This window comes from Hyla sarda, chromosome 5, assembly GCF_029499605.1.
Source record: "Hyla sarda isolate aHylSar1 chromosome 5, aHylSar1.hap1, whole genome shotgun sequence".
Taxonomy (NCBI): domain Eukaryota; kingdom Metazoa; phylum Chordata; class Amphibia; order Anura; family Hylidae; genus Hyla; species Hyla sarda.
Genome location: NC_079193.1, coordinates 85,723,945 through 85,740,544, shown reverse-complemented (window position 1 = coordinate 85,740,544; position 16,600 = coordinate 85,723,945). Strand labels below are relative to the sequence as shown.

The following is a 16,600-nucleotide window of genomic DNA, read 5'->3' as shown; positions in this document are numbered from 1 at the left end:
CTGCTCAACCCATGGGGGATTGCCTATCTACTCAAAGCATCTACAGTGGGGCAAAAAAGTATTTAGTCAGCCACCAATTGTGCAAGTTCTCCCACTTAAAAAGATGAGGCCTGTAATTTTCATCATAGGTATACCTCAACTATGAGAGACATAATGAGAAAAAAAACCATAAAATCACATTGTCTGATTTTTAAAGAATTTATTTGAAAATTATGGTGGAAAATAAGTATTTGGTCAATAATAAAAGTAATCTCAATACTTTGTCATATACCCATTGTTGGCAATGACAGAGGTCAAACATTTTCTGTAAATCTTCACAAAGTTTTCACACACTGTTGCTGGTATTTGGCCCATTCCTCCATGCAGATCTCCTCTAGAGCAGTGATGGTATTTTGGCTCATTCCTTCATGCAGATCTCTTCTAGAGCAGAGCTGTCACTGGGCAACATGGACTTTCAATTCCCTCCAAAGGTTTTCTATGGGGTTGAGATCTGGAGACTGGCTAGGCCACACCAGGACCCTGAAATGCTTCTTCTGAAGCCTCTACTTTGTTGCCCGGGTGGTGTTTGGGATCATTGTCATGCTGAAAGACCCAGCCACGTTTCATCTTCAATGCCCTTGCTGATGGAAGGAGGTTTTCACTCAAACTCTCAGGATACATGGCCCCATTCATTCTTTCCTTTCCACTGATCAGTCGTCATAGTCCCTTAGCAAAAAAACGGCCCCAAAGCATGTAGGTATGGGGTTCTTTGGATGCAACTCAGCATTCCTTCTCCTCCAAACGCGACGAGTTGAGTTTTTACCAAAAAGTTCTACTTTGGTTTCATCTGACCATATGATATTCTCTCAATAATCTTCTGGATTATCCAAAAGCTCTCTAGCAAAATTCAGACGAGCCCGGACATGTACTGGCTTAAGCAGGGGGACATGTCTGGCACTGCATGATTTGAGTCCCTGGCGGTGTAGTGTGTTACTGATGGTAGCATTTATTACTTTGGTCCCAGCTCTCTGCAAGTCATTAACTAGGTCCCCCCTGTGGTTCTGGGATTTTTGCTCACCATTCTTGTAATCATTTTGAAACCATGGGGTGAGATCTTGCGTGGAGCCCCAGATCGAGGCAGATTATTAGTGGTCTTGTATGTCTTCCATTTTCTAACAATTGCTCCCAAAGTAGATTTTTAACACCAGGCTGCTTGCCTATTGCAGATTCAGTCTTTCCAGCCTGGCACAGGTCTACAATTTTGTTTCTGGTGTCCTTCGACAGCTCTTTGGTCTTGGCCATAGTAGAGTTTGGAGCGTGACTGTTTGAGGTTGTGGACAGGTGTCTTCTATACTAATAACAAGGTAAAATGTAAATTTTTCCCATTTTACCCCAAAAAGCGTAAAAAAATAATTAATAAAGATGTTTGGTATTGCCACGTGCGTAAATGTCCGAACTATCAAAATATAATGTTAATTATCTCGTATGGTGAACGGCGTAAATGTAAAAAAAGTTGCAGCTTTTTTGTCACATCATATTCCAACCAAAAATTTATAAAAAAAAAATGTATTAAAAGTTTTATATATGCAAATGTGGTATCAATAAAAAGTACAGATCACATCGCAAAAAATGAGCCCTCATACCGCCGCTTGTACGAAAAAATGAAAAAGTTATAGGTCTGCAAAATAGAGGGATTTTAAACGTACTAATTTGGCTAAAAAGTTTGAGATTTTTTTTAAAGCGGTACAATAATAAAAAAAAGTATGCAATCATGGGTATAATTTTAATCGTATTGGCCTGCAAAATAAAGAACACATGTCATTTTTTATGTAAATTGTACAGCATGAAAACAAAAGCTTCCAAAATTTGCTAAATTCCGGTTTTCTTTTCAATTTCCCCACACAAATAGTTTTTTGTTTGGTTGCGCCATATATTTTAGGGTACAATGCGTGATGTCATTACAAAGGACAACTGGTCAAGCAAAAGACAAGCCCTCATACTTGTCTGTGGATGAAAATATAAAAGAGTTATGATTTTTAGAAGTCCTTAAGGGGTTACAAATCAGACAATGTGATTTTATGGATTTTTTTTCTCATTATGTCTCTCATAGTTGAGGTATACCTATAATGACAATTACAGACCTCTGTCATCTTTTTAGGTGGGAGAACTTGCACAATTGGTGGCTGACTAAATACTTTTTTGCCCCACTGTACAAACTGGGGGAGGGGAGGTTATATACCTAATGGGGAAATTACCTACCGACTGTGGCATTTACCTAACTGGAAGAACTATGTACTCACTTGGGGCTTCTATACAATGGGAGGGGGGTCATGTGAACACACACTAAGGCTGTGTATGGTCACATGTTGCAGTTTCATTGTAATTTTATTTCATGAAATCACAGTAACTGTTCAGCATTTTTGACACAATTTTGGAAAACTGGAAAAAAAAACTGTGGAAAAAACTTTGCAAGGTTGTTCGGTTGTTCCAAAACTTTGGCGCACTAAAATTTGCTGAAAAAGCTTACCCTTAACTGGCTTCATGGGAACTGTAAATCTGGGCCTATCTATTATTATGGTTACTACTATTATGACTATATACACTTCAGAGAACAGAAAAATCAGCGGCACAAGCAACTTGTATCTAAATCCACTACCAATGGACCAAGGGCAGCTCTGGGAGTCTAAGTTCAAAAAACTAGGACAAAGAGTCGACTTCAGTATATAGTACAATTAAAGAGAAAACATAGCCTGCACTCACCGCACAGTATGGGTATCGCGGCCTCGGATTCCGGACCTCCTCGAATGGTGTGGGAGTAGCAGCCGCTGCTGACAGCACTCAGAAATGGGCAACAGCCGGCGGAACGCGAAACCGCCGGCTGTTGCCCATTTCTGAAGCGCTGTCAGCAGCGGCTGCTACTCCCAATACGCGATACTATTATGACTATAACATTTAACATCAAAGCATGGCTTAGGCAATGGCCCCCATTTACTAAAACTGTCTATTCCTTACACAGTGTAAACTTATGCTAGACAGTCTAAGAATTTATTACAGGGGCTCAAGTTGTTTGTTAAATCTGTCACATTCTTAGACTGTCCAATCTATGTTTAGACCAGCTATTAGTTGGCTTAAACTGCACCAGAACCGAATTTTGGTGCACACTGTTGCATGCTAAGTTAAGTCAATTTTTTACTTTAACCATGCCCCTTTAATTGGGCACCAGGGAAAATATATCTAAACCCAATTTGGGGGGCTGGGGGCAGTGGTTTATTAACCCCTTAACGACCACGGACGTAAATGTACGTCCTGGTTTGGAGGTACTTCCCGCACCAGGACGTACATTTTCGTCCTGTGTATGACCACGAGCATCGGAGCGGTGCTCGCGTCATACACGGCAGGTTTCGGCTGCTAGCAGCAGCCGGGGACCCGACGGTAATGGCCATTAACCCCTCAGATGCTGTGATCTGTACAGATCACGGCATCTGCAGCAATGTGCATAATAAAATAGATGATCGGATAGCCCGCAGCACTGCCGCGGCGATACGATCATCTGTAATGGCGGCCGGAGGTCCCCTCACCTTGCTACGGCCGTCTCCCGGTGTCTCCTGCTCTGGTCTGAGATCGAGCAGACCAGAGCAGGAGATAGCCGATAATACTGATCAGTGCTATGTTCTATGGATAGCAATGAACAGTATTAGCAATCATAAAAAGTGTAAAAAAAAAAAAAAAAGTTGAAAAATGTAAAAATAAAAAGTAAAAAAATGGTGAGAAAATCTCCTCCCCCAATAAAACTAAAAATTGTCAGTTTTTCCCATTTTACCCCCAAAAAGCGTACAAGCGTACATTTTTTTCTAAACATGTTTGGTATTGCCGCGTGCGTAAATGTCTGAACTATCAAAATATATTGTTAATGATCCCGTACGGTGAACGCCGTAAACGTAAAAAATTTAAGAAAGTCAAAAAATGCAGCTTTTTTGTCACATTTTATTAAAAAAAATTAATTAAAAATCATATAAAAGTTTTATATATGCAAATGTGGTATCAATAAAAAGTTCACATGACGGCGCAAAAAATGAGTCCTCATACCGCTATATATATGGAAAAATGAAAAAGTTATAGGTGGTCAAAATAGGGCGATTTTAGATTACTGATTTTGTACAAACAGTTTTAGATTTTTTTTAAGTAGTACAAAAAGATAAAAATATCTAGGCATGGGTATCATTTTAATTGTATTGACCCACAGAATAAAGAACACATGTCATTTTTACCGTAAATTTTACAGTGTGAAAACACGACCCTCCAATATGTGCAAAAGGGTGGTTTTCATTTAAATTTCCTCCCTAAAAATTTTTTTCTTGGGTTCGCCGTACATTTTATGGTAAAATCAGAGGTTTCATTACAAAGTATAATTGGTCATGCAAAAAACAAGCCCTTATATGGGTCTGTAGATTAAAATATGAAAGAGTTACGGATTTTAGAAGGCGAGGAGGAAAAAACTAAATTGCAAAAATAAAATTGGCCTGGTCCTTAAGGTGAAAACGGGCTTGGTCTCCAGGAATAAACATAAAGGCTTGATAATGGCGGCCTGCGTGCAGCTGAAACGTTGCCTTGATGTTTGAATTGGAATAAAGCCACATTCACTTTTCATCTTGCTGGAGTGCTACAGTCTTCTCCTTTCTACATTGTGAAGTGTCTCCCGTGACCTGGGATTCCGGCCGTGTGCACCCACCCTCTACTTGTATCTCTCAGAGTGCTGCTCCTTATCCCTTGTTTTTCAGGAATAAACATAGCTAATTTATTCCAAAAACAGCATCACTCCTGACCTAAGGTTATGTGTGGTATTACAACTTGGCTCCATTCACTTTAATGCCCCTAAGCTGCAATGCCCCACATAACCTGAGGACAGGTGTGGTGTTGTTTTTGAAAGAAATCAGCTCTGTTTTTCTAATCCTTAATAACCCTTTAAGGTGCCTGGCACCTGTTTTCTGACACATTTTGCAAAAAAAAAAAAATGTTTTTTGCAAAATGTTTGTCTTTTTAAAACTGATTCCACAAGCATTACCGCCTTTTTGTGTATTTTTTTAAATTATTTTTTAGTTTTTAGTCTTAAAAAAGACGTGGTTTATGTGTTAGAGCATTTTACACACATTTATTATATGCAACTTTTTTAAAAGCTAAGAACTTTTAGCGTAATTCCACCTGAGGGGTGATGTAAAATCCACATGAGAAAAAAGTTATTCAACAAAAATGATAAAGGACACAGACACACCCGCTGATATGAACGGCATTTCGTACTGTTACTTGTGTCCCTATTTGTGTTGAGCCTCCATCACAGATTCTGTCACATTTGATGGAAAAAAACAGCAGCGGGCAGCACTATTTATTCACTTCTGTGAAACGTGACAGACCCCCTAAAAAGGCAAAGGGTCCATTGGGCGCTGATGGTGTCTGTCGTCAGATGGATCCATCACAGCTTTGGTTCTGTTTTTCTGTTCCCATAATAGAAAAGGAAAACAGAATTCACAATGCAGATGTGAACACCAGCCGAATATACACATGAACTTTCTCCAAGTTGTGTATAGGGAGATAAGGTATGTAGGTTATTCAGGGTATGAAGTGCTGCTACATGGATAATTGTAAAGCCTTATGGACAATGAATAGGTATGTAATAAACATTCAGGGAGAGGATTTCCTACAACAAGTAGAGTATTGTGTACATGAAATTCTTCTGTAATGAATTTCCTCTTTGGTAAAATGAGTCACAAACATTTTTACTGCAGAATTGGCTCTAGACAATCCACTTAATATGGATACTTCTTTTTCATATCTATCTATCTATCTATCTATCTATCTATCTATCTATCTATCTAATATATATCCCATTAGTGTTGAGCGGCATAGGCCATATTCGAATTCGCGAATATTCGCGAATATATGGAAGAATAGTCGTCATATATTCGCGAATATTCGCATATTCGTAATATTCTCGTTTTATTTTCGCATAAGCGAAACTTCGCATATGCGAAATTTAACATATGCGAAAATTCGCACACACAGTAGTATTAGAGCCTTCTTTACACCACACAAGCTGGAAGCAGAGAGGGGCGATCACTGTTATGTGTACCGTGAAAAAAAAACAAAAAAAAAAACGAATATTCGTAATTACGAATATATAGTGCTATATTCGCGAATATTCGCGAATTCGCGAATATGCGATATTCGCAAATAAAATTCGCATTGTGAATATTCACGAGCAACACTATATCCCATATCTATTTATCTATCTATCTATCTATCTATTATATATCCCATATCTATTTATCTATCTATCTATTTGTCTATATCTATCCTTCTATCTATCCATATCTACCTATCTATCTTACATATCTATCTATCTATCTATCTATCTATCTATGTATCCTAGATGTCTATCTATCTATCTATCCTCTATCTATTTAATTTCTATCCCATATATATCTATCTATCTATCTATCCTTCTATCTATCTATCTATCTATCTATCATCGATCTATCTATCTATCTATCTATCTATCCAATATCTATCTATCTATCTATCCTAAATATATATCACATCTATCTGTCTATCTAGAATGAAGGATATATCCGCAGCACACAAGTCCGTGAAAAAACTTGAAGATTTATCAAAAATGAATGTCACACAGCAACGTTTCAACCAGCTCGCCTGGTCTTTCTCAAGCTTGTGTGCTGCGGATATATCCTTCATTCTGCTTATATGTGGACCCCTGACCTGTGTCTAGTTTCTACGTGCACCTACATTTTGGAATTAAATAGAACTAAAGAAAAGGGAGTGCTGTTTTCCTTTGTTGTCTATCTATCTATCTATTATCTATCTATCTAGCTCATATCTATCTATCTATCTATCTATCTAGCTCATATCTATCTATCTATCTATTTTATATTTATTATTTGTGGTGGCCCAGTATGGGAGGTGTTACCCCTTACCCTTGCTGCCCTGTCAGGCAGCCTCCTGCAGTGTCCCCCCCCTGCCCCTCCCCCTTGCATCTGTTTATTGTATTTGTATATAATCCCTATGTTATATATGAATATGTGTTATACCTTTAAGACTGTTTACCACATGATTTGTCATGTGATTGTTACCCAGGAGGTATCAGTGACCAGGTGACCTAGGGATGACCAATGGGACCCCACCAGAGCTTCCCCCATGTGTCTAGAGCAGTGGTTCTTAACCTGGGTTCGATCGAACCCCAGTGGTTCGGTGAGTCAGTCCCGGGGGTTCAGCGGGGGAGGTCGCAACAGGACAGGCAAACCAAGCAATTGCTTGGGGTCCTGTTGCGACGGGGCAATTCCCGCCATACTATTAACTCCCTTCGGCCCCGCGTTAGGTTTAAAAACGCAGGGCCGCCGGGACGTCACTGACATCCCGTGCATGCGCCCATGAAAACCAAGGCGCCGAGGACAGGAGGATAGAGAAGGAGGAAGATGCGCGCTGGCTAGCTTGGTAAGTGACCAGCGGCACATCATCTTTAGTGCTCCGACCACCGGTCCCAAGACCTACTGTTATAGCCGGAGCGGTGGTCGGAGCACTGAAGTGGGCAGTACACAGGCATACAGCCTCCAGCCATACACTGTATATGGCTGGAAGCTGTATGTCTGTGGGGGAACACTGCCTACATCAGTGGTCTTCAACCTGTGGACCTCCAGATGTTGCAGAACTACAACTCCCAGCATGCCCGGACAGCCAACGGCTGTCCGGGCATGCTGGGAGTTGTAGTTTTGCAACATCTGGAGGTCCGCAGGTTGAAGACCACTGGCCTACATAATGTGGGGGAACACTGCCTGCCTAATGTGGGGGAACACTGCCTGCCTAATGTGGGGGGAACACTGCCAGCCTAATGTGGGGGAACACTGCATGCCTAATGTGGGGGAACACTGCCTGCCTAATGTGGGGGAACACTGCATGCCTAATGTGGGGGAACACTGCCTGCCTAATGTGGGGGAACACTGCCTGCCTAATGTGAGGGAACACTGCCTGCCTAATGTGGGGGAACACTGCCTGCCTAATGTGGGGGAACACTGCCATTGTTGCGATAGTGGCACTTACCAAGGTAAAGCTGCACATTTCTGAACTGGTCTCTGAACAGCAGAAGTCACACTGATTTGCAGTAAATATTCATTATGTTTTAGTTTTTGTGTGAAAATCATGTTTTAATGTTTTTTTTCTTTGTTCTTAATGGTTTTGTTCATTTTGTGCACCTGTGTATAAATATATACTTAAATATATACCTCCTATGTTTTGAAGTTGAAAAAATCATATTTTCTTTTTCCAATTAAGAGGGGTTCGGTGAATGCGCATATGAAACTGGTGGGGTTCAGCACCTCCAACAAGGTTAAGAACCACTGGTCTAGAGTCATAGGAGGCCTCAAGTCCAGTCTGCAGGCACAAACTAAAAACCTGCAAGTAAGCCACAGTCACAGTCTTGTCAGTCACAAGTCAGTCAAGTCAAAGTCATCTGTCTAGTCAATGTGGCCTGCACTAAATTTTCCACCTCTACTACAAGTCCCAGCAAGCCCTTAAGGTCTCTGAAGTCACTGGTGACCTCCGTAAGCCTGGCTGAACTGTATAGACTTTTCCACCTGTCTAACCTCAGTAAAGCTACCATTGTCCGCAACTTGGTGTCGGAGTCATTATTGCCCCCTTGCCTAGCCGTATACCTTTGGGTGGTATTGAGGATAAACCATGCCCTGGCGTCACGAATACAAGGGGTTACTGCCATCTGCCCCTAGGGTAATTCCATCTGCCCTGCATACCACCCCATACCACATATCTATCTATCCATCCATCCAATATATATCTATCTAGCAAACCACTGTAGAAGCAGCACAACCTCAGTAGTAAGAATGCAGGTATATATGTGGGTGCCGGCAGACCAAATACTAGTCCCAGTCTAGAAGATACATCCACAACCACAAAGGAGGTCCAGTAGCACACCAGGATTTAAAACAATTAAAATTAATTAATATCACTGGTTAGAGGGTTGGATTCCTTACCGAGCCAGTGTTTTTAGATGCAGTTGCCGACGCCATCTCCGCTGCACCTCACGTGATTCGTATATCACGTGCACCGTGTGTTACCATGGAGATGCGGTCATGTGATCTATGCCCACAACATAGCTATCGTGCGAACTTTTATGCGCGATTCCTGTGTGAAAGCAGTGGTACATAAACATTTAGTAATTTAGTAAGTAAGTAGCCAGTAAAGTAAAAGTAGAGTATGTATGAAATCAATAAATAGTGAAACCTGTGTGTGAATGATTGTGCAGAAGGTTACATATGGAAAAAACGCGTTGAACTAGTGTGCAAAAAAATCTATGTGAACAGGTACTTAGTCCCTGTGATACCTATAAATGTCTAATGATTAACCTCTTAAGGACATAGGGCGTACCTGTATGCCCTACTACCCGCTCCTGGTATTTAAAACGGCCGTGACCCCACATCATACCGGGTTAGTCCTGGCGGCTAATGATAGCTGGGACCCTGGGCTAATAGCGTGCACCACCGATCATTGTGCCGCGCTCTATTAACCCTTTAGACGCGGCGATCAAAGTTGATTGCCGCATACAAAACGAAAGTAAAAGTTTCCCAGCAGCTCAGTCGGGCTGATTGGGACTATCGCGATAAAATCGAGATGTACCGATCAGCTAGGACACGAGCGGAGGTCCCCTCACCTGTCTCCGATCAGCGTTTGATTGCTCCAAACCTGAGCTACAGGCTTGAGCAATCGAGCCCCTATAACGCTGATCGATGCAAAGCTATGGCTTTGCAGGGATCAGTGTAAAAGATCAGTGTGTCAGTGTTATAGCCCCCTATGGGAGCTATAACACTGCAAAAAAAAGTGGGCAAAAAAAGTTAATAAAGGTCATTTAACCCCTTCCCTAATAAAAGTTTGAATCAGCCCCCTTTTCCCATATAAAAAACTGCGTAAATAAAAATTAAAATTAACATATGTGGTATCGCCGCGTGCAGAAATGTCCGAACTATAAAAATATATTGTTAATTAAACCGCACGGTCAATGGCGTACACGCAAAAAAATTGAAAATAGCGCATTTTTGATCACTTTTTATATCATGAAAAAATAAATAAGAAGCGATCAAAAAGTTCTATCAATACAAATATGTTACCAATAAAAACTTCAGAATACGGCGCAAAAAATTAGCCCTTATCCCGGCCCATACGCGAAAAAATAAAAACGTTATAGGGGTCAGAAGATGAGAATTTTTAACGTATAAATTTTCCTGCATGTAGTTATGATTTTTTTCAGATGTACGACAAAATCAAACCTATATAAGTAGGGTATCATTTTAACCGTATAGACCTACAGAATAAAGCTAAGGTGTCATTTTTACCGACAAATGCAGAAACGGAAGCAACAATAAGTTACAAAATGACATTTTTTGTTCAATTTTATCGCACAATGAATTTATTTTTCATTTCGCCGTGGATTAAAAAAAAAATTACTAATATCACTGCAAAGTAGAATTGGTGGCACAAAAAATAAGTCATCATATGGAATTTTATGTGCAAAATTGAAAGCGTTATGATTTCTAGAAGGTGATGAGGAAAAAATGAAAATGCAAAAACGGAAAAACCCTGCGTCCTTAAGGGGTTAAAAGTGGGATGCGATTAAATGACACAATTATGAATAGTATAAAGAAGTACTACAAAAAATTGAAAAGGTGTAGAAAAGAAAAAAGGGAATCTAATAATACTAAAAAAGTGTGCTGGTGCAAGTGAATAAAAAGTGAAATGCATTACATAAAAAATTTAAAATTAAAGGGCATCTATAAAAAAGTGTAAAAAATATTTTACCAGGTATCACTGTGTTAAACATATCTGTTATATATACCGTATGTTTCGCCCGGCATATAAGACGCACCCAATTTTAAAGGTGCAAAATCTAGAAAAAAAAGATTCTGCACCCAACAGTGATCTTCAACCTGCGAACCTCCAGATGTTGCAAAACTACAACTCCCAGCATGCCTGGACAGCCAACGGCTGTCCGGGCATGCTGGGAGTTGTAGTTTTGCAACATCTGGAGGTCCACAGGTTGAAGACCACTGGATAGGAGGTAATACTCACGTGTCCCCACCGCTCCGGACCCGTCACCGCTGCCCTGGATGTCGCTTCATCGCTGTCGCCGCGTCCCTGTGGTGTCCCCGATGCTCCGGATGTCTTCTTCCCCGGGATCCATGCTCTCCGTCGCCGTCGTCACGTTGTTATGCACGCCGCTCCTATTGGATGACGGGACGGCGTGCGCTACGACGTGATGAAGTCGAAGGAGAGCGCCGGCCATACAGGGGATCCCGGCACGGAGCAGACACCGAGGAGGCAGGTAAGGTCCCTCCCGGTGTCCTGTAAGCTGTTCGTGACGCCGCGATTTCACCGCGGTGGTCCCGAACATCCTGACTGAGCAGCCAGGTTAGTGTCACTTTCGCTTCAGATGCTGCGGTCAGCTTTGATCGGTGATGTCCTGTATTAGCTGCGGGTCCCGGCCGTTGATGGCCGCAGGGACCGACCCGATAGGTGTGTATTCGCCGTAGAAGACGCATCAACTTCCCCCCCCCAGTTTTGGGGAAGAAAAAGTGCGTCTTATACGGCGAAAAATACGGTAACTACACATCCATATATGATATAAATTAATATAGGCAGATATATAGAATGTAAATACATTTTTATTATTATGGCAAACTCACAATGAGTAATAATGTATAACTATACATAAACGCTAGCTCGGTTCTCCAATCCTCGCCCCAAAGCACCAAGCGCTTTAGAATCTGTAACAGAACAAAAGAAGAAGAATATAAGTAAAATTTAAAAAATTTTCGCATACATCCAATATATCAAAGATGATCATGTTAGAGGAGGTTAGACCATAATACCCATAGTATATATTAGATACACTTCTATTCATATTCTAGCTCTACTCAGGCCCGATATATAGAAGGGGTTACAGTAAAATCCACGTTCAAGCCCTGTGGCCGTAATGTATCGATATAAAAAAATCCAAAATAACTCTCGCTTTTTTCATAGATTTGATCCATCAGCATAAAACGTAGGTCATCCTCTGTATGATCTGCCTCAACAAAATGTTTAGACACAGGTAAATCCATACGCTTTTTGCATATGGAGTACATGTGTTGGTTGAGGCATGCCCTGAATTCCAATGTTGTTTCTCCAACGTAAAATTTCTGACACGGAATGAATAGAACATACACAATGAAATCGGAAGTACATGTGAGGAAGTATTTGATGTCAAATTCTTTCTGTGTCTGTGGGTGACAAAACACTGGCCCCGTTATCATGCGAGGACAACTAATGCAAGTCCTGCATGGAAAGGAACCCTTTTTGTTCACCATCAGGTATTTTGGTCTCCCTCTTTCACCTGTAGCCACATAACTTTTCACTAACTTATCTCGTAGATTGGGTGGTTTTCGGTACGACCCCCGGAAAACTATCTCTTCGGATCCCCTAGGGTTTCCGAATGACTCTGGCTATTTCCTCAGCCCTCTCGTTGTATGTGGATATAAAAGCAATACGAGGTGGTTTGTCTCTTTTGCCAGTGTAATCCTTACCAGTGATTTTAATTGTTTTTAATATATACACAGCTTCGTTTTATAGGTGATTAAGGTTACTGTATTAAAATATGTGCAATATGTTGTTTTGAAGCATGTATTACAGTCTACACGTTTGAGATTGCAATATTGATTGATGCACATTGGTTTTATGTATTTATGATTGCTGCATACTTTTGTGATATGAACATTTTGTACAATGAGTGTTGATTGGATATTTAATTGTTCACCTTATAAATGACTTGTATTGTGATCACTTGACCATGCTTGAGAAAGATGGCGTGATGCAATCCAAATGTCACATTTGTTTGCATATGGGCTGTAGTGTTGCTCGCGAATATTCGCAATTCGAATTTTAAACCAGTGTAGAGGAAGAGTTGTGCAGTTGCCCATAGCAACCAATCAGATTGCTTCTTTCATTTTTGAAAAGGCCTCTGAAAAATGAAGGAAGCAATCTGATTAGTTGCTATGGGCAACTCAGAAACTTTTCCAGGAAAGTAAAGTTAAACCACAAAACTGTAACACCCCGGGACTCGAACCAGTGGTGGTCTCCCATGCCACTGTGCTGCTGAGACAGTCCTGCTTATCTTACTGTTTTACATGGTGTGAGATACCCATAGACCACAATGGGCCTAATGGTTTCAATGGGCAAAAAATTACAGGGTTCATGCACTAGTCATAGGTTCCTATACCATTACAGAAGAGAGGGCTCAATTTTCGCATATGCGCAAAAAAATGATTGTAACGAAAATGCGGTTTTCGCGAATATATGACGAATATTTGTCCATATATTTGCGAAATATTGCGAATTTGAATATGGCCTATGCCGCTCATCACTAATGGGCTGAATAAAGACACAGTTGTTTGCATCCTGGTGTGCTGCTGGACCTCCTTTGTGGATGTGGATGTATCTATCATGTATCTATTCATATCTATCTATTTATATCTATCCATTATTTATCTATCTATCTATCCATCCCATATCTATCAATCTATCTATCTATCTATCTATCTGACTATCCATTATCTATCTATCTATCTATCTATCTATCTATCTATCTAGAAAACCAGAAAAAAGGCAGCACTTCCAGATGATATGGTGCTGCAAGCTGGAATAGTGAAAAAGTATAGGTGGCTTTACTCACTTAACATAAGCGAGGTTTCGGTCATCTCACACGGCCATTGTCAAGCAACTAGTGGTAATGGTGTTGGGTATAAATAGCTTACAACCAATCTTACAATTAGTGTACAGTGACAATATAATTAAGATATTTAAAGACATCGTGCGTTTAAGATTACATAGATTGGGTTCATATAAAACTCATAACACTCTTATAAGGAGCCCTTGCTATGCAAATATAAAATCAAGTGATACAAACATTAAAACCATATGTAAAACATCACAATGATTCAGTGCATGTGTAAGTGCTCAAAAGTGATACCTCAGTGTCACAAGGGGGAGGAGTTCCGAAATGCACTGTCCTCATAGCTCAGCGTGGAACGCTAGTTGTACTGTACAGTGCTTTCTGGATAGTAAACCAGATGTTGCGTCACGGCTGGCCAGGCGCATTTAGCGCCGGCAATCCATGCCCCTGCGTACATACATCATTCTGGCGAGCAGCGCCATCTTGATGATGCGCATTACCATAGAATCAACTTGTATACATTAGACATTACAAAAATTCTGCAGTACTTGTTATGAGTTTGTGTCTGACTGGTACTGGACTTCCCAGCGCATCGTTTATGGTGGGGATGAGTCAAACCGGGAGCATATTTCTCATGTCAAACAGAGCGCATAGCGTCCTATTGTCATGGTAATCCCGAGGCGGCAGCACCCACCGGAAACCGAAGGGTTGACACTATCTCAGTCCGCTAACTCATATGACCGCATCCTGGCATCCACCTATCCATCTTTGCTTAAAGTGTTATATTGCACTGCAGGATAAAGTTCTGTCATTCCTAAAAGTGAATAAATAAACACTGATGTACTAAAGGCATTCCCGTGGGTCTTGTGTGGAACTTGTGCTTGTCATAATTAGTGTTGCTCGCGAATATTCGCGAATATAGCACTATATATTCGTAATTACGAATATTGTTTTTTTTTTTCACAGTACACATCACAGTGATCATCCCTCTCTGCTTCCAGCTTGTGTGGTGTAAAGAAGGCTCTAATACTACTGTGTGTGCGACTTTTCCCATATGCGAAAATTAGCATATGCTAATTTTCGCATATGCGAATGTTTGCTTATGCTAATTTTGTATATGCTAATTTTCGCATATACTAATTTTTCGCATTCGCGAATTTTCACTTATGCGAAAATAAAACGAGAATATTACGAATATGCGAATATTCGCGAATATATGACGAATATTCGTCCATATATTCGCTAATATTCGCGAATTCGAATATGGCCTATGCCGCTCAACACTAGTCATAATCCATCCCCTCCACTGTATCACTGAAGAAAAGAAAAAAGAACTAAACAAATATACATATTCTGTTACATCCGAATCCTACACCATAGTTAAACATACATGTCTTGTTCATAGGGCCTGATCTTGAACTATATCACAGGTTACAAACTTTGTGATTCACTTTGAATCCTACATTTAAACCAGAATGCTTCAGGGCATTCAGTACATAAATCCAATATAGTTCCCTCCTCTTCAAGTGACTGACCGTGTCTCCTCCTTTTTTCAATGGTGGGACATGGTCAATGAGCATGAAGCGGAGGTCCTTTTCTGTGTGTCTACAGTCATGGAAATGTTTTGCAACGGGAAGGTCTTGTCTCTTGTTACGGATAGTGTATCTGTGGTCGTTTATGCTGGATACACTATTTGGAAAAAGAGACAAGATCACTTACTATAATCGGTGCTGTGGTTCCCGAAATATTGGCTGGCAAAGGTCCCCTTCTGAATTCAGCGAGTCGCGTGCCGGAGGCGGGGCCCCGCCAGCTGGCCGCCCCTGCTTCTTGCCGTCTTCTCGGTCAGCCGTCCCCTTAGATAGCATATTCATATTCTATGACTCCACATCCTAGTGACGTGAGTCGCATGTCACGTGAGAGCGCATGCGTCGGCAATTTACATACAGCTCTCATGTCCTTAGCTCTGACTGCTGAAAGTAGTCATGTGAGAGCTGTAGAGCTGCCAGACCATGCACTCTACCAACAGAGCGCAGCGCTCACGTGATATGTGACTCACGTCACTAGGACGTGGAGTCGCCGAATATGAATATTCTAACTAAGGGGATGGCTGATTGAGAAGAAGGAAAGAAGCATGGGCGGCCAGCGGGGCCCCGCATCTTGCACGAGACTCCCTAAATTCAGAAGGTGAACTTCGCCAGCCAATATTTCGGGAACCACAGCACCGATTATAGTAAGTGATCCCTGTTTGGCTTCCTGGTCACCCACACTATAACCCAGTGTATTGAGTTTAGTGTGGGAGATCAGGGTTACAGTTTTCTTTAAATCCCCTGTTCATTGGGAACAAGCATTCATTTTCCCAATTATCGTCCTGTGTAAAAGGACTTTAAGACATTCAATTTCTCTATCTAGAAGTAAAAATAAAAAGAAAGACACTTGGCTTCCTACAGCAATGACTTGGATTGTATACTACACTTGAATGGAGTAAGTTGTCCCATATAATTTATTTATTTTTATGGTCTCTACTTATGGGGCCATATTGCTAATAGGGAAGATCTATGTACATATGGTATGTACTATTTCTGACATCAATAATTGATTGATATATGAATGTGTGTATATATATATATATATATATATATATATATATATATACTGGTTGCCTTCAGTTGTGAGCTCATTCTTTGTCGGATCATCTGAAGAAGGAGGATTACTCCCCCGAAAACGCGTTTATGATAGACATAATAAAGTACTTTTTTTGCCTTTCTTTGGAATCTTTAGTACTCATTGCGCCCCTTGAGACACTACCATACTTTTTTCTTTATCGGAATTGCTCAAATTTCTCTA

At 40.8% G+C, this 16,600-nt stretch overlaps 1 protein-coding gene and 1 long non-coding RNA gene across 3 annotated transcripts in view; one reads left to right on the top strand and one right to left on the bottom strand.

Annotated features, from left to right (window-relative positions):
- The window catches only part of SKAP2 (src kinase associated phosphoprotein 2), a 363,619-nt gene that overhangs the window by 71,373 nt on the left and 275,646 nt on the right, over positions 1–16,600 (top strand). The gene's annotated exons all lie outside the window — the stretch shown is intronic.
- Positions 9,066–15,608, bottom strand: LOC130273304 (uncharacterized). The gene is made up of 3 exons (XR_008843954.1): positions 15,476–15,608; positions 11,733–11,813; positions 9,066–9,180 (listed from the first exon to the last, which is right to left on the bottom strand). It is a non-coding gene; the product is annotated as an uncharacterized LOC130273304 (long non-coding RNA).